Source organism: Lissotriton vulgaris, chromosome 5, assembly GCF_964263255.1.
Source record: "Lissotriton vulgaris chromosome 5, aLisVul1.2, whole genome shotgun sequence".
Classification (NCBI taxonomy): Eukaryota; Metazoa; Chordata; class Amphibia; order Caudata; family Salamandridae; genus Lissotriton; species Lissotriton vulgaris.
The window spans coordinates 1,425,907,514-1,425,929,624 of NC_141693.1; positions in this window are offsets into that span (position 1 = coordinate 1,425,907,514).

Genomic DNA, 22,111 nt, shown 5'->3' on the forward strand with positions numbered 1-22,111 from the left:
ACAACAATACCCCCACCCCAAAAGTGAAAGGGCCCCCTGCAAAGTACACCCCCTCCCCAGACCCAGTCAGGAGCTCTCGGGCTAGGCCTCCCTTGGAGCTCAGCTCTCCCCCTCCCCTTCCTCCCATCCCCCCCGCACTGTGGTGCCTAATGTTACGTTACGTCACTAAAACCAAGTACCCACGACTAGCCAGCGCATCACCTTTAAGACCACCTAACATCCGGGAGATTAGCAACCAACAAGCTAAGGTACCTGTGGGAAAACTCCACCAGCGTGATTTTTTTTATTATATCTCAAAGATATATTGCAAGTACAAAGTGATGACATCACCTGTCTTGAAACCAAGAAGCCAGAAAAGTGAACACATTCCCACGCGATGCAAGGCAGCCGCGACCTGAACAAGGCCATAGCGCATAACCGCCCTGTGCATTCCCCCCTTCCCATCAGAGAGAGCCTGAACACACAACCAGGAAAAGCGCGGCTCTTTCAACCGTCGTTCGTTTACAATCATCTCCGCTGGCCAACAATGTGCGCAGCGCCTTGCTTGCTTTTTGGTTTCATTCTATGCAAGCTCAAAGATACACAAATACTAATCTGTGCTGCAGGGTTAAAGGTCAGCACTCACAACATACACAAGGGGAATCAGATACAAAGGATCATCCATGGTTTTAGTTATCAGTACAGCAAACAGGCCGGGTTTATAAACGTGACGCTCATGAATCTGAGGCGCTGGCCAGTTGAACCATTGTTCTTTGTTAGCTGGCTACTGTGTCCCGTTAACATATCAACATGGTGTTGGTGTTAGATGCGCCCACAGTTAATTCTTAACAGGACAACGTGGCAACTCCAAATATGGCGTCTTAAAGAGTGCAGAGTGCAGAGTGCAGAGTGCAGAATGCAGATTCAGAGTGCAGAGTGCAGATTCAGAGTGCAGATTCAGAGTGCAGAATGCAGATTCAGAGTGCAGATTCAGAGTGCAGAATGCAGATTCAGAGTGCAGAATGCAGATTCAGAGTGCAGAATGCAGATTCAGAGTGCAGATTCAGAGTGCAGATTCAGAGTGCAGAATGCAGATTCAGAGTGGAGATTCAGAGTGCAGAATGCAGATTCAGAGTGCAGAATGCAGATTCAGAGTGCAGAATGCAGATTCAGAGTCCAGATTCAGAATGCAGATTCAGAGTGCAGAATGCAGATTCAGAGTGCAGAATGCAGATTCAGAGTGCAGATTCAGAGTGCAGATTCAGAGTGCAGATTCAGAGTGCAGAGTGCAGATTCAGAGTGCAGAGTGCAGATTCAGAGTGCAGAATGCAGATTCAGAATGCAGATTCAGAGTGCAGAATGCAGATTCAGAGTGCAGATTCAGAGTGCAGAGTGCAGATTCAGAGTGCAGAGTGCAGATTCAGAGTGCAGAGTGCAGATTCAGAGTGCAGAGTGCAGAGTGCAGAGTGCAGATTCAGAGTGCAGATTCAGAGTGCAGATTCAGAGTGCAGATTCAGAGTGCAGAATGCAGATTCAGAATGCAGAATGCAGATTCAGAGTGCAGAATGCAGTTTCAGAGTGCAGAATGCAGATTCAGAGTGCAGATTCAGAGTGCAGATTCAGAGTGCAGATTCAGAGTGCAGATTCAGAGTGCAGAGTGCAGAGTGCAGATTCAGAGTGCAGATTCAGAGTGCAGAATGCAGATTCAGAGTGCAGAATGCAGATTCAGAGTGCAGAATGCAGATTCAGAGTGCAGATTGTGTGGGTGACTCTATGTGTGTGTGGGTGGCTTTGCGTGTGTGGCTCTGTGTGGGTGTAAAATGCAATAGGTCATGCATTTGCGAGCGATTAAGCTATTGGCATTGTAAATGACAAGGCCATTTATTTAACGATTACGCTATTGGCAATGTAAATGACAATGCCATTTATTTATGATTTTTAAAAAAAAACACCCCCAAAAAATGTCATGAGCAATGCCAATAGCTCTACCTTTAATATTGCCGAGACCATTGCATTGTAAATGCTTGTTTACACTGTCACCCTGCCTCGGAGACACACATTTCTCAGTCAGTCCCTTCAACGCTCAGTTGGAAGTTGCCAAAACCCATTTTTGAACTTTAGACACGCAAATATCCGGTTGTATATTATTAGATATGTTGAGTAGCCCATCGAGTCTGTTTGTGTTTTTCCTTTTGCTTTTCATGTTAAAAATGCGAACTCGAGCAGCGGAAAACCCAGAAAAAACGTGAGCAGGCGGACTACTCGCTTGTAAAAAGCTTTCTGAACTTCCTAGTCAACTGCTATTAAACGCGTAAAGTGTATACATGTTGTATGTGGTCGTTTTTAGGGTGTGCAGGCAAAAATGGGGGTAAAATTGGGGTCTGCAGTGCTACACGGTGAGCTCTCCTAGATATCAAGTGTGTATGTTACTGTTTTAAACACATTTTTGGTCTGGCAATAATTGTCAGTATGGAACTAATTAAGTTCTATCAAGCCCTGTGTGTGCTGAGGAGGGCCCCTCAGTGTTACACATGCTTTTACGGAGGTTTAGGGACCTTCTTGCTTCACTGCTGATTGGGCTCTGAGACGGCCATCCTGCCTAGTTGCCTGTTGTGAATGGGTATAAACAATAAACGTCCGATTATGGTGCCGGTTGGACCTATCCCCCCCTCAAGAACACAAAGAACCTACTGACATTTTTTACCTGAAATAGACCATCTAATTTGGAAAGACCACCCTGTGTCCTTCCTGATTTTATTTTCACCTAGTCACTAATCTCAAACTTATACTTTTTTCTCTCCATGCTCACATTTGTCCCCTTGCCTCCTACACCATTTCAACCTTTCAGCCATGCAGGGACCAATTTAGTACCAGGTAAGCATCACACATCTATTGAAATGGGGGTCGCAGTGTGTAGGGCTTGCAGTGTGTGGGGGGGGGGTCGCAGTGTGTGGGGGGCTCTGTGTGGGTGTGTGTGGAGGGCTTTGTGTGGCTGTGTGTGTGGGGGGCTTTGTGTGGCTGTGTGTGTGGGGGGCTCTGTGTGGGTGTGTGTGTGGGGGGCTCTGTGTGGGTGTGTGTGTGGGGGGCTCTGTGTGTGTGTGTGTGTGTGGGGGGGGCTCTGTGTGTGTGTGTGGGGGGGGGGGCTCTCTGTGGGTGTTTGTGTGTGTCATTTGCGAGAGATAAAGCTAGTTGCATTGTAAATGACAATGCCATTTATTTATGTTTAAAAAAAAACACATAAATAAAAATAATGTCAAGAGCAATGCCAATGGCTCTAACTTTAACAAAGGCAAAACCATTGCATTGTAAATGCTTGTTTCCTCTTCTATCCCTCCACTATCCTTCTCAATCCAAATAACTGACTAACATGTCCACCACTCAAATCACTTTCATATTTCACTATACTAATTCACCATTCATCCGTTATGGGCTCCAGTGAGTGCTACTCGCCAAAAAGACTTCAACGTCTAGTCAGGGGTAGTAAGCGCTATATAAATGCAATTACAATACAGTACTGCTTTGTGGCAGGGCTTGGCCACAAAATCTGTCTTCCCTGTACCAGTTCTATGTCTACTGTCATGCATTATCCACTTTACAACACTGCACTCTATGCTGCACCACTTCACTCTATGGCACTCCATTCTGTGTAACTACATTCTACTCTAATCTGTACCACTCCACTCTATGCAACTGTACTGTTCGCTTCTGCACTCTACTTCTCTCTACTCTACTGTGCATCACTCTAGTTTAAGCCAATTCACTCTACACCACTCTACCCCACTCTACTACATGCCACTCCACTCTAGGCCACTGCACTCTACGCCACTCCACTCTATGCCACTACACTTTACGCCACTGTTATCTATGCTGCGCCACTCCTCCCCACTGACTATGCCACTCTGCTCAACTCTTCAGCACTCTAATCTATGCCACTCCACACTACGCCACTCTACTCTGCAACACTGCACTTTATGCCACTGCACTCTATGCCAATACACTATACACCAATGCACTTTACGCTGTACCACTTCTCTATAAGCCACTGCACTCTACTCTAATCCACTCTACAACACTACACCCTACTCTGCATCACTCCACGCTATGACGGATCACTGAAATAATATCGAGGGACAGAATATCGACTTGCAAAAATATTGTTGACAAAATATCGACAGACAGAATATCGAGTTTGTATCTACAAACAGGTAAGTACAAAAATATTGAGTACTAAATATCGTTTACAAAAATATAGTTTTAAAAAATTTCGACTTTATTAAAAACAGTGTTAAATTAAATTAATATTAAAATTTGATTACTAAAATATACTTAAAAATACTTAAGTTACCTTATAAAAATTAAATAATTAATGAAATTAATAAAAAAAATTACAATCATATTTGTTAAAACATATATATATAGACACATAATATAATTAAATAATATACAATATTATTACCGTACGATAGCAGAAGTGTAAAAAATACAATTCCCACTCCAAAGAGTGCAAGCGTAGGGAAAGTGTTGGATAGCGTAGGGGTTAAAATTACTATTCCCACTCCAGTGGGTGCAACAGTAGGGAAAGCGTTGGATAGCGTAGGGGTTAAAATTACTATTCCCACTCTAGTGGGTTCAACAGTAGGAAAAGCGTTGGATAGCGTAGGGGTTAAAATTACTATTCCCACTACAGTGGGTGCTACAGTAGGGAAAGCGTTGGATAGGGTAGGGGTTAAAATTACTATTCCCACTCCAAAGAGTGCAACAGTAGGGAGAGCATTGGATAGCGTAGGGGTTAAAATTACTATTCCCACTCCAGTAGGTGCAACAATAGGGAAAGCGTTGGATAGCGTAGGGGTAAAAATTACTATTCCCACTCCAGTTGGTGCAACAGTAGGGAAAGCGTTGGATAGCGTAGGGGTAAAAATTACTATTCCCACTCCAGTTGGTGCAACAGTATGGAAAACGTTGGATAGCGTAGGGGTTAAAATTACTATTCCCACTCCAAAGAGTGCAACAGTAGGGAAAGCTTTGGATAGCGTAAGGGTTAAAATTAATATTCCCACTCCAGAGAATCCAACATTAGGGAAAGTAAATACTTTATATATTATTTAAAAATTTATAAATGAATATCTATTAATAATTAATTACAAATAATTAAAAATTGTATACAATATAATAATTAATATATTAAAATTACTAATTAATATTTTTTTCAATTGATCACCTATTAATACTAATTAATTAAAACATTTACAATTAATTAATTGATAATGAAAAAGTATTTAAGAATTATTTCAAACTAAATAAATATTAATACATTTAATTAATTAATTATAATTTAATTACTTCCCAACCAATTCCCCTATAAACCCACAACCCGCTACATAAAATAAATTAGTAAAATTAACATAATTAACAATTAATCAATTAAATTTAATTAATTGGCAAATAACATTTTTATAAATACCCATAAATACTTAATTGATAATTCATTCTAAATAAATACCAATAAATATTTTTACATATTTAATTAATTATAATTTAATTACTTCCCACCCAATTCCCCTATAAACTCACAACCTGCTACAGAAAATAAATTAGTAAAATTTACATAATTACCAATTAATCAATTAAGTAAAATTAATTACCAATTAAAATGTAATTAATTAACTATTATAAATTATTTAACAATTAATTAAAATTTACTATCAATAAATAAATTAAAATATTTAATTAATTATAATTAAATTACTTCCCACTCTATTCCCCTATAAACCCACAACCTGCTACAGAATTAAATTACACAATAATTATAAAAACAAAAATCATTAATAAAAATTAATTATAACATCAATACACACTTTTCACACATATTATAACATAAAAATACACTATAAAAAATTAGATATTATTAAAAAATCGATATTTTTTACTATCTATATGATATACTTCGATATTTTAACTTTCTATATTTTTAACAGTCGATATTACATCACTTACCTTAAAAACGATATTTTGGTTATCTATATTCTGTCCTGTCGATATTTTGTCCAGTCTATATTTAAAACTCGATATTATGTCCAGTCGATATTTTGGAGTCGATATTATGTCTGTGCACCTGCTATGACACTTCACTCTATGCCACTCCCCTCTGTAGCACTCCACTCTACACTACTGCACTCTACTCTGCACCACTCTACTAATCGTTACCACACTCTAAGCCACTCTACTCTGCCTCACTCTACATTATGTCACTGCACTCTACGCCACTGGACCCTCTGCCAATCAACTTTGCACCACTCATTGCCACTGCACTCTATGCCACTCTACTATACTCCATGTACTCTACGCCACTCTACTCTACTCTGAACCTCTTAACTCTACACTGCTGCACTCTATGCCATTGCACTCTACACATCTGCACTGTAGGTCACACTAGTATACTCTGCACCACTCTAATCTATGCCACTGCATTCTATGACGCTGCAACACACCACTCTAAGACATACCACTCTACGCCACTCCATGGTACTTCACTGTACGTCTCTCCGCGTCACTCTCCTTTATGCCGCTAACATTTAGCCATGCTGGACAGCAGCCACACTGGTGTGCTACATGGCAAAAACACATTGGCCATATCAATAGCTCTTGCATAGGCGACACCTATTGGTTTTGCCAATGCTTGTTAACTGTATGAATCTGTACTTGGGATGCTTCCGAGATGATCGTAGCATATTAACACGACAACTTTAACATTAGAATCATTTTCCTCTATCTCTGTAACAAGATTTGTAATTGGAATAAACCCTTTACCTGTAAGTAACTGGCAAAAGTCAGGTCGAAAAATAAGGCGTTCATATGCTGATTCACAAAAACAGTTATACACAACATTAAACAACATGAGTAAATCTGGGCCTGTAGTAGTTTGTGTGTCTGTGGTTTCCCTAATTTTTGTGCCTGTAAAATGCAGGAAATGAGGGGGGTCCAGCCGGATCCTGCAGCTATTATTGAACCGGACATTAGATTCGGGATCCGGCCGGACCCAGTGAAATATGCTGTGTCCCATTGTAATTTCACAACATTGGGGCACATTCAGTAGCTCCCAACTTTGTCACCTTGTAGTTTGGAGCAGTAATGTGCATTCAATTTGTGTGGGCGGGGGTTCTTATTTTCAGTCCAGCTGGCCCCAAGCTAAAGGCCGAAATTAAAATTCTTCTTTTGTGTACGATCCTGGCAAAGAGCTAGCCGGAGCCAATCACTTAGATGGCAATGAAACTGAAGGGAACCAAGGGGCAGCGCCTATCACTTCGCAAGTACTCACAATGGAGGCAGGTTTTTGGCTTTGTTCAACCCCTGTATATAATCAATATGAATGCACTGTAAGCATGCCAGATGTAATTGTTGTCTGAGTAGTCCCAGCAATAACAATTTAAATATTACATTTAATTTACCCATAAGTCCCCAGTAAATGGTACTACATGTACCCAGGCCTGTAAATTAAATGTTGTTGGTGGGTAGCAACACTCATTGACCACCCACTAAAGTAGCCTTTTAATACTTGGCTTATGCCTGCCACTGTACCCTGTAGTGCAGTTTTAAACTGCCATTTTGCCCTGGCCTAAACTGTTCTTTTTAATACTAATAAGGCACCCCTAAGGTAGGCCCTATAGGCTCAAAAAGCAGGATGCGGGGGCGTGGCCAAGATGGCGGGGTGAGCGGACGCTTCTTCCCGCAGCTCCTCCGGCCCGACTAGGCCCGAGCCCTTTTTTGTTAGCTTCTCTCCCCCCGCTGAAGCTCAGCGGCTGAGAGACGGGCGGCGGAGACCCTGGGGCACACATTGATGCTACTTTGGCCCCGATCGCTCCGGCGGGAGCACGATAAGAGACCGATAGCCGGACAGTGGAGCGCCTTGGAGGCGGAGCAGAACGGGGCGCTGTCCGGATGCCTCGGCTGGGGCCTGGTGCTGATGTCTGGCGATCTGGAGTGGAGCTCGCCCCGATACTCGACGGGGATCGTCAGAGGGACAATTGCTGTGACATCGCTGAGCGAGGACCCTGCCGTGTGATCGTGGTGGGGCTTGGACTTGCGGTGGTGGCCTCTCACATTGTGTGGGTCCGGCCCCGTGACCAGTTGGCGACAGTGCTTAGGATTGGAGCCAGGTCTACTGTTTCTCTTCGCTAGCTGGACGGCCCTGGATAGAACTTTCCTCGGTGTACCTGGCTCTTGGAGTGGCCCTGGTGGCATCGCCGGGCCTGGACGATCTGGCCGGCCCTGCCCAACCGCCATCTTGTCTTCACGGCGACGGTGACGCAGCCCTCCTTCGGTGTCGCTTGAGGCCGTCTCCTACACCTCTGCCCTTGCACAGCTCTCCCTTCCTGTGGGACGCGCCTGCCCGGGTCCCCCTGCCGGGGTCTCTGTTGAGATTTTGGCTGGGCGGCGTACGGCATACGGCCCTCTGTGACTAGACTGGCCCGCCATTTTGTCATCTGTGGCGCAGGTCCCCTGGTGTCTCTATCAGGCCGGGCGTTCCCTCTGGAGGGGCTCTACCAACGGTTGGAGACTCATCGAGGGCCGAGCCTACTGCAGGTGGCCGAAGCCAGTGTCCCTGCCTCAGTTGAGTGCGACAGTATACGGAGCACGAATGTCCGGGAAAGTAGGATCGAGGAAGGGAGATCGCACCCTGCCGGACATGCTTAGCAGGGCCCAGCAACAGCGAGACAGAGCACAACCGTCTCTGGGCTCTTCCAGGGCTGCTGCGGATCCGACCGGGGGTGAGCCCCCCGTCACGAGGTCCTTCATGGAGGAACTGTTCAGCTCGCTTAAGGCTGACTTCCAGACGCTGAAGCAGGAGGTGGCCAGGGAGCAACACGTTGAACTCCAGGCCCATAACGAGGACCTGGAGAACAGGTCGAGGAGGAATAATATACGGGTACGGGGTGTACCGTCTACAGATGAGGGAGCAGACCTGGTGGGCTACCTGCAGGACTTGTTCCGGGAGGTTCTGGGAGAGGCCGCGGACTTCCCGATCCGCAGCGACAGGGCCCACAGAGTCGGCCGACAGCGACAGTCGACGGCGCCTCCGCCGGACATCTTGGCCTACCTCCCTGACTTCCCAGTGAAGGAGCGCATCATGTCCGAGGCCCGCAGAAAACAACCGTTGACGTTCCGAGAGCGACCTGTGGCGCTGTATCAGGACCTGTCCGCCATCACACTACAGAAGCGCAGGTCCTTCAAGATCGCAACCGATTTCCTACGTGAGCACGAGACACCGTACTCCTGGGGGCATCCCTTTCGTTTGATATTCCGCTGGAACGGGGTACTGCATCAGCTGTGCTCCTTGCAGGATGTCTGTGGCGTCTTGCGTCTCACGGCTGCGGAGGAGGATGGAGCAACACCGTCCTGGAGGCACTCAGATAGAGGAGGACGACGGCGGTCGGCGAGGAGGAGATCAGAGGCGAGCGCTGGGCGACCTGATTCACCCACCATCAGAGCGGACATGGCCAGCGCTCTGAGAGAAGCGGCCAGGGACTCGGCCGCCACGAACGGTGTGGCTTTGACGGCGTAGACTCACTCCGGGGGGAGATGGACATAGCTTCTTCGGTGCCAGGTTTGGGGGTCGGAGGGAGGGCCGGGGGGGAGCGGGGAGAACGAGTGGCCGGACGTCCACTTTTGGTACTTTCTGCAGACTTGTCCGTTTTGGGACTCGACTGGGACAATGGGTTGTTTGTGTTTGAGTTGGAACTTGGCTAGTTGCCTTTGGTTCGTTTGGGGTGGGGTTACGGGCTGTTCAGGGGTTGGGAGGGAACCGTCCGGTATTTCATATGTTCACGCTTGGTCCTATTTTGCCTGTCCTGCGCTGCTGCCCTGCGCCCCTCCCCCGCCAGCTGCCTACCCGCGGCATAGCGTCTCCGGACCCTGGGAGATATGTCGTCCCTGAAGGTGGTGACCCTTAATGTTAAGGGTCTGAATAACCCTGTAAAGCGAAGGGCGATTTTGTCTCTGCTGGAGGGGACACAAGCTGATATATGCCTCCTGCAAGAAACCCACTTGTTGTCCCGTGATTGTCACAGAATGCGCTCTGCCAAGTTTCCCACCCAGTTTTTCTCCTCTGCTACGCCCAAAACTGCGGGGGTGGCTATTCTGCTGTCGAGCTCCTTCAGGGGGGAGGTCTTGTATAAATTTGCTGAACAGAAGGGGAGGCTTTTGGCATACCGCCTCCGCCTGGGGGGCACGTCGTTTACCATTGGCTCCTTGTATAGCCCAAATGACCATCAAGAACGCTTTTTAGATTCAGTGCTGGTGGACGTAACTGCCTCCCCTGATCGTCATGTCATACTAGGGGGTGACTTAAATATTGTCTTTGATTCTGCATTAGATAGGTCAGCGCAGCGATTCCCGCAGATTGGGGAACTTTCCCAGGCCGGGAAGGCACGAATCACCGACATGGACTTGCATGACCTCTGGCGCACCCTCCATCCTACAGATAGGGATTATTCCTATTACTCGCACGCGCACCGGACCTACGCACGGTTGGACTACTTTTTGGTTAGTGGACCGATGCGTGCCGCTGCTACGGCAGCGGACATTGGGGTCCTGACACTGTCTGATCATGCGCCGGTCGTGGGCACGTTTGCGTGGCCGGCGTCCTCCCCCCCTCGGGGGGTGTGGCGCCTTAGAGACACCCTTCTGCACAAGAAAACAGTTGTAAAACATATTGAGGAGGCGATCCGGGATTACCAGGCACACAACAGTAACTCAGACACTTCATTGGCGACACAGTGGGCGGCGCTGAAGGCGGTTCTCAGGGGGGAGTTCATCTCCATCTCCTCGGCAGAAAACAGGGAGCGGCAGCATAAGAGGGAGGAGGTGACCTCCCAGGTCCGGGAGCTGGAACAGGTCCACCGTCGTATGGGAGCCCCGAGGGTTTGGAGGCAGTTGAAGGCTGCCAGGAAGCTCCTGTCGGCGCTGGACATGGACAGGGCGGAATACGCGGCGCTGCGTCTGAAACATGCATTCTACACAGGGGGCGATAGGTGTGGCAAACTTTTGGCACATAGGCTCCGTGTCGCGCACCAGCGTAACGTAGTGAAGGAACTCTTGGGTGCTGATGGGGTGGCGGTTTCTGGTGATGCGGCAGTGGCGGAAACTTTTTGTAGTTTCTATGAGCCATTGCACGCCGGGGAGCCCCCCTCGTCGTGGGATGCCGTGGAATATCTGGAATCCGTGACCCTTCCGGCACTGGACCCCGCTCAGGCGGAATACCTTGAGCGCGACATTCACGTTGAGGAGGTGATTTCCGCGATCGCCAGACTTAAGCACGGGAAAGCCCCGGGCCCGGACGGTTACACGTCCCTGTTTTACAAAACCTTCTGCCCGGTTGTGGCCCCTATCCTCGCCCGGCTGTTTAACTCTTTCTCCGAATCAGGAGCCATCCCAACGGATCTCCTGGGAGCGACGGTCTCAGTGATCCCGAAGCCTGGGAAGGACCGGGCCCTATGTGGCTCATATAGGCCCATCTCGCTCCTGAATGTCGACCTCAAGTTGTACACGGGGATTTTAGCTTCCAGGCTGGCCTTGCACCTCCCGGGTCTGGTTGAGGCTGACCAGGCTGGCTTTGTGCCTGGCAGACAAACTGTCGACAATACTAAACGAGTAGTGCACATTCTGGAGAAGGCTTCGCGGATCCCAGGCGAGCGGATGCTGCTGGCGGTGGATGCCGAGAAAGCCTTCGACAGGGTTCACTGGCCTTACCTCGAGCAGGTGCTCAAGAAACTGGGCATCGGTGATAAATTTTGCTTGATGGTTTTCAATTGTTACAGGAACCCTTCAGCAACGGTGAGGGTCAATGGGTGCAGCTCCCGTAGTTTTGCAATCGAGCGGGGCACTAGGCAGGGGTGCCCACTTTCCCCACTCCTCTTTGCTCTTTACATGGAGCCGTTTGCCCAGAGGATTCGCCAAAACCCGGATGTGATCGGGGTCAAGATGGGGCGGTATGTTCACACGGTCAGTCTTTATGCGGACGATGTCCTGCTGACCCTGGACGATCCCAGGAGGCCCCTTCCTGCCAGTATCCACGAGTTGGATGCTTTTTCGCGTGTGGCCGGTTTTAAAATGAACATGGGTAAGTCGGTGGCTCTAGATGTGTCTCTGGCCGCGGATACTAGAAGGGACTTTCAGCCCGTCTTTCCCATGCAGTGGTCATCATCCCTGGTGCCATACCTAGGGATTCTGCTGGCGGCGATGTTGCCAGAGATGGTAACGGCTAATTACGCCTTTCTTAGTAAAAAGATCAAAGAGGAGCTTGGCCGCTGGAGCAAAGGTCTGTTGTCCTGGCTTGGCAGGATTGCTGCGGTCAAGATGACGGTTCTGCCCCAGATTCTCGATCTTTTCCGAGCCTTGCCGCTCCAGCCTCCAGTGGGTTGGATCAGGCAGACGCAAGCTGACATCGCACGCTTTGTCTGGCAAGGCCGCAAGCCGCGGATGAAGAGGGTTCTCTACACGCTCGCCCCGGAGGCGGGGGGCCTTGGTATTCCGGACCTCCGGAAATATTTTCAGGCGGCGCAGTTGCGCCACCTTGTGGAGTGGAGCAGGTGGGAATCCGATAAGCACTGGCTCTTTCGGGACCAGGCGGTGGCAGGGCGTACCCTCCAGGAAGTTCCATTCTTGCGCCGGGTTCACCGCCGCCCAACCTTTATGCTTCCTTTGTCACGCGGGTTCCCCTGAGGGTGTGGGACATAGTTTGTGAGGTTCGGGAGCTCACCACGTTCCCTTCGCCTTTTACGCCAATAGCGGGTAATCCTGATTTCTCCCCTGGGATGGAGCCGGGTGCTTTCTCCCAGGTGGAGGACGGCGGGCTGCCGAGCGCTATTTCAGATTTATGGGCCGGAGGGAGTGGTCCCCTTTCAGCAACTTCGCCAGGAGTTCCAATTGCCGGAGTCGGATAAACTGCGATATATGCAGGTCCGGCACTGGGCGCTTCAACCCCAGGTGCGGGACACCGCTGATCGTCAGATAACACCATATGAGCGATGGCTGGTGGCCCGCACCTCCGATGCTAAACTGATCACCGATCTCTACAAGTTCTTACAGCCCCCTTCGTTTCACTACTATAACCCGGGCAGGGATTGATGGCACAGGGAATTGGGTAGTACACTTAGCCACAAGGAGTGGGACCAGATTGCACACCGTGCGAGACACTCGGCATATCACACTGGCCTCACTGAAACATTCACCAAGGTGTCCACATACTGGTATTACACCCCAGAGAGGCTGCACGAGATGAACAGACATATTGAGAGGGAGTGCTGGAGAGGTTGTGGTCAGGTGGGGACCCTTTCACATATTCTTTGGGATTGTCCCTTGTTGGCCGCTTATTGGAAGGAGGTTCTTGATGAGGTTGATATGCATTTTGAGATCGAATTACCGCGCTTTCCGGCGTACATATTGCTGGGCCTTCCTAATGGCCTGATGTACCCGTTGAAGTCCCGCAGGGGCAGGCAAATCGCGATAGCGCTGGGCTCAGCGGTTCAGAACATCCTAATCCACTGGCGCACCACCACAGTCCCCTCCATCACTGGCTGGTTGCACAGGCTCTGGCATGTGCTGGGTATGGAAAAATTGTCACTCACGGTAGCGGGGGAGGTGGACCAATTTGATGAGCTGTGGCAACCCTTTCATGCGCTTTTAACTACGGAATTTAGGGAACTCACCTGTCCGAGGTACCTCAGGCTTCTAAGGTTGACGCCACCGGTGATTTCAGCTGACTAGGAGGGGCAACGGGGCTAGGCTCATGGGGGAGGGGGCGTGGTGGGAGGGCAGGTAGTGTTCTTAGCGATACATTGGACGGGGGGGTGGGGGGATTTGGGGTGCGTTGGGGTGCTCGGGGGGGGGTTCTAGGGGATGGTGGGTTGGGTTTCTTTGTATTATTGCTTATTTCTCTTTGCTCAGACTGATGGTGTTGACTATGCTCAGATTGGAGATGTTGCTTATAATTAGCTTTTCTCATTTGCTGTTGCTTCCTTTTCCACAGCGGACTAGTCCACCGTCACACTCATGGTATCATGCTTATCTTCTACGCTTGAATGTATGTAACCCTAACCTCCTATTCCCTCTCCCTATGTCAGCATTAGCAGCGATAGTCTGCGTCGAATGCCAAAATGAAGATCCAGCGATGACCGTCTCTTTGCAAAACTACAGTGACAGCGACACATGACCTGCTTCTTGCAGCCACAACGAACTCCTAGAAGCCACCCACTAATGTGAAGGTCCAGCTGCGACTTTTTACATAGATACAGACTGAAATGAGGTAAAACCTTTAACTGGGATGAACTGGTTCTTGTATATGACCCTTACTCCATCCCGGTTGGCCTGAATTTGTGACTTTGACCCAGTCCAGCATGACCGGATACCCGTGAATTGTGCCTTGTGCTTTTCAGAGCTATTTTCACCTAAAACTTTAAAAACTAATAACTCCGGTTTGATTGATTTCATTTTTGTCATGGGAAGAATGTGCTTTGCTATTTTTTTCTTAATAACAGATTTTATTGATTTCAGTACATATACATCCTGGTTGTGATCCAGCTATGACAATGTGCAATCTTATACATCGCATTATCGCATTCTGTTTGCATTCGCTTATGGTCCCATCTTTCATACATAACTAAACTATGCTCCTAGTCCACCCCTGCCATTCCTCTTGTGTGTCAGGTTTGTGCTAGTCGCATGGGCTACGTGATTGTCGGGTGCAGCAATGCAAGCGTTGGGTGTGGTAAAGGTCTGGGGTAAGTCTGCATTTTGGGAAAGTGCTTTGCTTTTGCAGGATTTCCCCCACCCCCCACCTCATTTTGGACTGATGCTGCTGTATTTATTACTCTGAAGTGCAGTGGGCTCTGCTGACCTGGGCCCCAGTTCATGTGCCATGGACCACAAAAAGTGTATGTGTAATTGGCTAATCCCTGATTGCCATATATTTACATTACCTATAGGTCCCTAGTATATTGCACAAAATGTAGCCAGGGCTAGTAAGTTAAAGGTCCCCATAGGACAGCAGCACTTATTGTGCCACCACAGTTGTGACAAAGTGAACACATGGCTCTAGGTCTGCCTTTGCAGCTTAGTTGGGCAGCTTTTAAACTGCCAACTCAACATGGTAAAATAACCCTTTTGCCATGTCCAAACCTACCTATTCATATTTGCAAATCACCCCGTAAGGGAGAGGGCAGATATGAAAAAACAGGACATGTTTAATTTAAACTTTATGTGCTCTGACAGTAAAAACTTGAAATTGTAATTTTCACTGTAGTAAGGCTGGTAGTCCCCTTGGCTAGCCCATACATTAAGTGCTAACTTTCAGTTGGGACCACCATATATAGCATTTCAGATTATCAAATTAACTATCACATTAAACTGAATAATTGCTTATTTCTGAGTTAAAATAACTTTTAATGCAAAAATGACTTTAGAAAGTCAGCCCTTTCTTGCCCCAAAGTTCTAACAGCCTTATTTAATTACTACAACAGTTTTCACCTGAAATAGCCTGCTGCCCTCATACCAAGAGGTTGAAGCTGTCTCAGAAAAAGGAATATTGATGGGAGGAGGTATATCCTCCTCCAGCAGGATCGCCAGAGGGCTGTGGCCACAGATGGCAAAGCTTCAAAGGGGCTGCTGCCTCTGATAGGCAAATGTGGATCACACTGGAATCTGACCTTCCCTTTGTGCAAAAAGACAGGCTAGTGAGTCCTCCCCAAACACAAACTTGATATTCACATAACAATGGCACCCTTGGCTTCCAGTCTTGGAATACCACTGGACTCGGAAATAACTGAAAAGGACATGCACATGCTGAACCTGTGGACCTCAGCAAAAAAGACTGCATCAAGGGAGACTGCACATGCTGCACCTACTGAGCTAAGACAGGACTAGAGAAAGAGAGGCACTGCTCCTACTGTTGAACCTGTGGAGAGAGACCCCAAGAGCTCGACCTGCTCCCAGTCATCTGAAGAATCAGTGAGTGGACTCCAAAGGGTAGTTGCCTAGTCTCCTGTTAAACTTTATGGACACAAAAGCTAAAGAAACCCTGCACCTGCAAAGTGCCCATCTGACATGTTTGCCTTGGACTTGCCCTGGACGCCATTGTTGCAAGGATTTCTGCTCATACACAGAACTGTGCACAGAGACCTGGGACATTAGTGAATTGTGGTGTACCAGAAACTCACCTCAGTACCTAGTAGCCCCAACCAGCTAGCAATCAGTGTCACATTAGGTTTTCATCCTATAGCAAAGTAACCAGTGATTAGACAACCTAGAACATTCGACTTAGGACCATCTTAGGCATGGTGGGAAGTGAGAACACACTTTTGTTATACTCTCACACCAGTCCACAACAGGAGTAAAAAAGAGACACGGTAAGGTTAAAATATTTATTTTAATGATGTGATCTCATGCGCAGTATTTTAGTCAACATAAGCAGACATATGATTAACAATAATATGGTCAGCATGGTTACAACTCTATAAAATACAAAAGGAGGAATCATATTACAATGATAGTGCAAACAGGTGATATAGCGCTAGTTTTAACACCCTCCCTATATAGGAACTGTGTACTATAAACTAAAGAAGGTCACTTGTTTTGGGGGACCCCATTACCTTTCCGCTCAGTTAGTGTAAATTACATCTGGATCAACAAGGCTCTCTGCATCCCTGGAATCTTCCTAGTGTGTGAAATTATGGCAAGTGTGTTATGATAAAGGTGCCAGAATCTTGCTTGGCTCGCAGCTGCCAAAATGTTGTGTCTAGAATGTGTTACATGGACATGCCAATAAACAGGCTCACATGTTGTGTTAACCTTGACGGCTCAGCATTCACTGTACAGACTGGGGGCACGATGATGCCGAAAAACAAACCTTTTCTCATGTATAGACCTTCGCGAAAGCTAACTTGCAAAAACAGCTAAGCAGTGTTGTGTGCAAAAAGCAGCAAAAGGAAAAATGGCGTTTTAACTTCTAATAAGCCATGCTAACATAACATGCACACAAAAAGAAGCCCTAAACCATACTACACCCTCCCTTGTTCAGGGAACGCACAATAACCGAGGCAAACTTCATAGAACGCAGAGTTCAAGTTCAAATGAGACAGAACCAAGTTCAGGAATTTTGCCAAACTTGAGAATTTGGAATAAAAAATCCGAATCAAAATAACCAAGTCAGTGAAAACGAGCTAGGACGGCCATGGTATGAAAAAAAGACCTAAAAAATTTAAGGAAAAATCAAGATATTAAGAAAAAATATTCACTCGTTCAGTACGTGTTTATGAAGTAGAAAAAAATCCATACTTTAATCCAACAGCGTATAAGCACCATATGTTGCAACTGCCTCCATTAGGAAGCCATCCAATTAAGTAAAGCGAAAGAACATACATGTTCCTCGATTGCCGGAGCCTCTATTACCATCAGAGGACAACTCAGGCTTACTTCAAGATAACTGTGCGAGAGAAAGTCATTGGCCCCAGTCCAAATGTTCCAATTGCCTAGAACCCCATGAGCCACTGCACAGGCCATAATCCCGGCACTAGAACAATCTAGTTCATGAGCAACTAAGGGACTTATTAGTAGATTCAAATCCAGGTCAGGAGACACTGTGTTGGAGAGACACAAATCCAGGGCCCATTCAAATCCACAATCCAGGCAATGGAAAACAGGCTGCATGCAAGTGAAGAATGAGAATCGGAAAGATCAACCATATGCCACACTCAGAGTCGCCAGAGGCAGCGATCCATAGTATTCTAGCATCCGGTTACGAAGTTGGATCAGCCGGGACAGATCGTTGAGGAGCACAGACTGTGCATCCATTTTGCAGTAAACAAATTAGCAGTATGCCCGCGCCTAAAGCCAGGAGCAAAGGGAAACCGCCAAAGACACTCGAAAAAATCGAATGAAAAAATGCAGGGATCACACCAAACATAGTTTCAAATTAGGTCACAAAGCCAGAACATACTACTTTAAAAAAAATGTGCCAGGCCATTGGTCGACGAGGCATTTAAGATTGTGTGAATCAAAGCACCGAAATGCAGGGGCAGGTCTGTGTTTAACAAGGTATTTAACTCAGTACAAGTATTTGCAACGTGAAGGACAAATGTCTCACGCGCAGATGTAAGGGCGACTTCCTTCTGGGACAAAAGAGCTCTTATTCGACTCATCTTGTTGAACTCTGCTTTCAAGGTTGGAATAGAGGGACAGATGAAAACATCGAGCCTGCCATGGGGAGGAGGGAACAACACATTCTTACAGCAAACTACACTCAGGGAAACCGTGATGTTATAAGGAATTCCAGGATGCATCCCACAACAATCTTCATTATTAAATAATAAATAACCACAGTTTGCAAGCAATGTGAATGTCGGTGTAATGGCCGGGACAGGAGTACCTTTTAGAATGCAGGCAAGGTTCGTTGTTAGCACATTACAAGAACTGTGCAACTGAAGATTTCTGCACACTAATGAATGATCTGGTGTTGTGGTGCAATCTTCTCCATTTAAATAAACTTCCTTTCCTTCCCTCAAACACCTGCATGTGAACGGGAGATTCCAGACTTCATGAAGATAAGCACCACCCAGGTGTTCAAACCTGCCTATTACATAGTGTTTCTTGCAGGACTCAAATTTGAAAAGGGAAAAGGTAGAGTTATCAACCAATGGATGAGCCAAACTGCCGAATTGGATTCTGCTACTGAAAAGGGTAAAGGTTCTAAGTTTTCAATATGCAACAGTAAAAACGATGCATCCTTCATTGACATAAAGTGCTGTTTAAGAGTCAATTTGAAAGGCAGCAATAATAAACTTGTGTTCATGTAATCCCATGGAACTCGGCCATTCTTCAAAATTTGTAGGGTCCGAGCAAACTGCATTATAGAATGCAATTGATTTTGCCCATGATACAGTACAGCAACCTCTTCTTGCACAATATCAACCACAGACGATACAATATTATCCAAAGTGTAAATTTGGAAAGAAAGGGTGTTAATGCTATTATCTACAACGGCAAGCACTTTTTCTAAATTGGCCTGATCAATAGCTCTAAGCCTAAAAGCAGCTTCAATTTGGGACAGTTTCCAAACCTCATTGTAAGCAGCATATATCCATCTTTTCGATCTGCCTGCTGCAGGACCTTTAACAAAATCATTTAAGTCGACAGTGTCAGTGAGTTTGGATAAATGTAGCTTAAGAGACCCTAAGGATGAATGTCTGAGCCAACTCTGGCACAATTTGTCTACAGAATAGGTGGTGACTGAATGTTGAGTCTGAAAGTGGGGATTGACTCTAACTTCTGTATAGCCAGGGGTAAGACCCAGAAAATGGTGCTGGCAGGAATCTGCACTTTTTTGCCATAGCATCCAGCCTTCAGGCTTAATGCTAGAAACATTAAAGAAGAATTTCTCAACTGGGCTTGTAAATCACTCAGGTATGTACTGGTATATTTATTCCAATGGGGAAACTCGCCCAAATCAGGAAACGAAGGAGCATTTAATTTTTTGGAAGTAGCCATTCCAAAGCAGGTGGTTTGTGAAATAGTGTCATTCAGAAAAAATATATGGTTTGGGATGAGACATGCACGATGCAAAACCTCAGTGCCTTGCACTTGCCAACTTTAAGAACCCCAAACAGATTTAATATCAATAGTATCTTTCCATAGTTCATAGCCCCCAACAGCCAACTGGTCATTAAAGGACTTCGAATACAGTAATTTAGTGTGGGTAAGTTTAACCTTGGAGAGGACTTCTCAGTCAACTTAAAATAAAATGCATTAGGGTTTGACTGATCAAAATCAGTAAAATAGGAACATTTTTCAAAAATGTTTTCGAGCTACCTTCCACTGGTGAGGGACAGTGCTCTCACTGTGTGTAGTTAACCACCTTTCTAAATGAATTTGTCTTATGCAGAATGTGATTGCCAAAATGCTGGTAACAGTACAAATCACCATAATTCTCAGATTCCAAATATAAATCGTCAGCATCCCCACTGAAACACGGAGTACATTGGGAACATTAATAACCTCTGTGGGCCCATGTATCTGGAACTTTACAGCATCCCATACAATCCCATCTAAAACAGGTCAAGCAGTTATATTCATAAATGTCTGGTCCCTCTCCATGATGTACGAAGAGGAGTGGGGAGCCAAAGGTCCATCAATCATTCTAATTGAAGTTCTTTCTTGAACCTAGTGTCCATTGATAAAACGGAAAAAATACACCACAAATCTTATGGACATGAATAAAAAATTGCAATAAGCACCAGCCAAATGTAACTCCAAGGAGGAATCAAATAAAAAAAAATTTTTTAAACCAGGTAGCAAAAATCGAAACTTTTGAAGGGGACTTGGATGTGGAAGAGCCAGTCTCAAATGAAAAACGGGACTGATTAGCCACACGGGTCTGTAAATGAGACATAGACAAGTCAATGGGGTAAGTATATTCAGTGTCATTAAGAAGATCACCAGAAGGTAGATTCAACAAAGGATTCGTAAGTGGACTCATTTCAACAACAACATCAGGCCCAATGGCAGGATCCGGGGCCAAAACAGAGTGTCGCACCATTGCTGGACACGAAACCGCAGGCGTCATACTATAGTGCATGGGTACTCACAAACTTTCTCTCGGGGCCAAATTTACAAGGTGGTTTGTGTCCGAGGGCCGCACCGGTGGGGGCGGGGCTAGAGCAACAAAAAAACTGTGACCATGAGGTTGAACGCAGGTCCCTGCAGCGTACACCTTCCTCCACTGAGCCAACAGACCCGGCATACACACATCTCTCTCTCTCTCATTCTCTCTCTCTCTCTCTCTGTCTCTCTTTCTCTCTCTCTCTCTCTGTCTACCTCCCTCTATCTCTCTGTCTCCCTCCCTCCATCCCTCTCTCTCCCTTTCTCCCTGTCTCCCTCTGTCTCACTCACTCTGACTGTCTTACTCCCTCTGACTCCCTCTCTCTCCCTCACTCTCCCTCACTCTGACTGTCTCACTCCCTCTCTCTCTGTCTCCCTTTCTCTCCTTCCCTCTCCCTCTCTCCCCCTCTCTCCCTCACTCCCTCTCTCTCTGTCTCCCTGTCTCTCCTTCCCTCTCCCTCACTCCTTCATTCCCCCTCCCTCTCCCTCCTCTCCTTCTCCCTCTCCTTCTCTCCCTCTCCTTCCCTCCCTCACTTCCCTCGCCCTCCCTTGCCCTCCCTCTCCTTCCCTCTCTCCTCCCCTCTCCCTCACTCACCCTCCCTCACCCTCCCTCATCCTCACTCCCCTTCCCCCGCTCCCCCATCCCCCTCTCCCTCCCTCACTCCCCTTATAACTCTCCCTCCCTCACTCCCCTTCCCTCCCTCTCTCTCTCCCCTTCCCTCTCTCCATCCCTCACTCCCCTTCCCTTACTCCCCTTCCCTCACTCCCCTTCCCACTCTCCCTTCCTCACTCCCCTTCCCTCACTACCTCCCTCTCTCCCCTTCCCTCCCTCCCTCTCTCCCCTTCCCTCTCTCCCTCCACACTCCCCTTCCTTCCCTCACTCCCCTCCCTCACTCATTCCCTCACTCCCCTTCCCTCACTCCCTACCTAACTCCCCCTCCCTCCCTCTGCCTCCCTCACTCCCTCTGCCTCCCTCACTCCCTCACTCCCTCACTCCCCTTCCCTCACTCCCTCACTTCTGCTTCCCTCCCCCGCCTCCCTCCTCCGCCTCCCTCCCTCTGTCTCCCTCTGTCGCCCTCCTCCCTCTGTCTTTCTCCCTTTCTCGATGTCCATTTCTCGGTCTCCCTCTCTCCCTTTCCCTCCTTTTCCCTTCCTCTCTCTCTGTCTCCCTCTGTCACCTTCTTCATCTCACCCTGTGTGTGCCCGGGCTGGGACAGCTTCCCGGACACACACAGCCGCACCCGAGCACTTCACATGTCTTTAAAAGACCATTTGCAATGTTAATGGGGCTTTGCTGTATTTCACCTCCTCTTAGCTCTGCCTATCACTGGAATGAATAGCCCGGCCCCCACAGAGCAGCAGAGTCACATGCGACCACTAGGTTGGAATATTACTTGAGTGGGCAACAAAAGAAAGTAACGGAATGCGGCCTGAGTAATTCCCGGTGACTCGGATTAATTCAAATATTTCACCCATCACTTTTTGA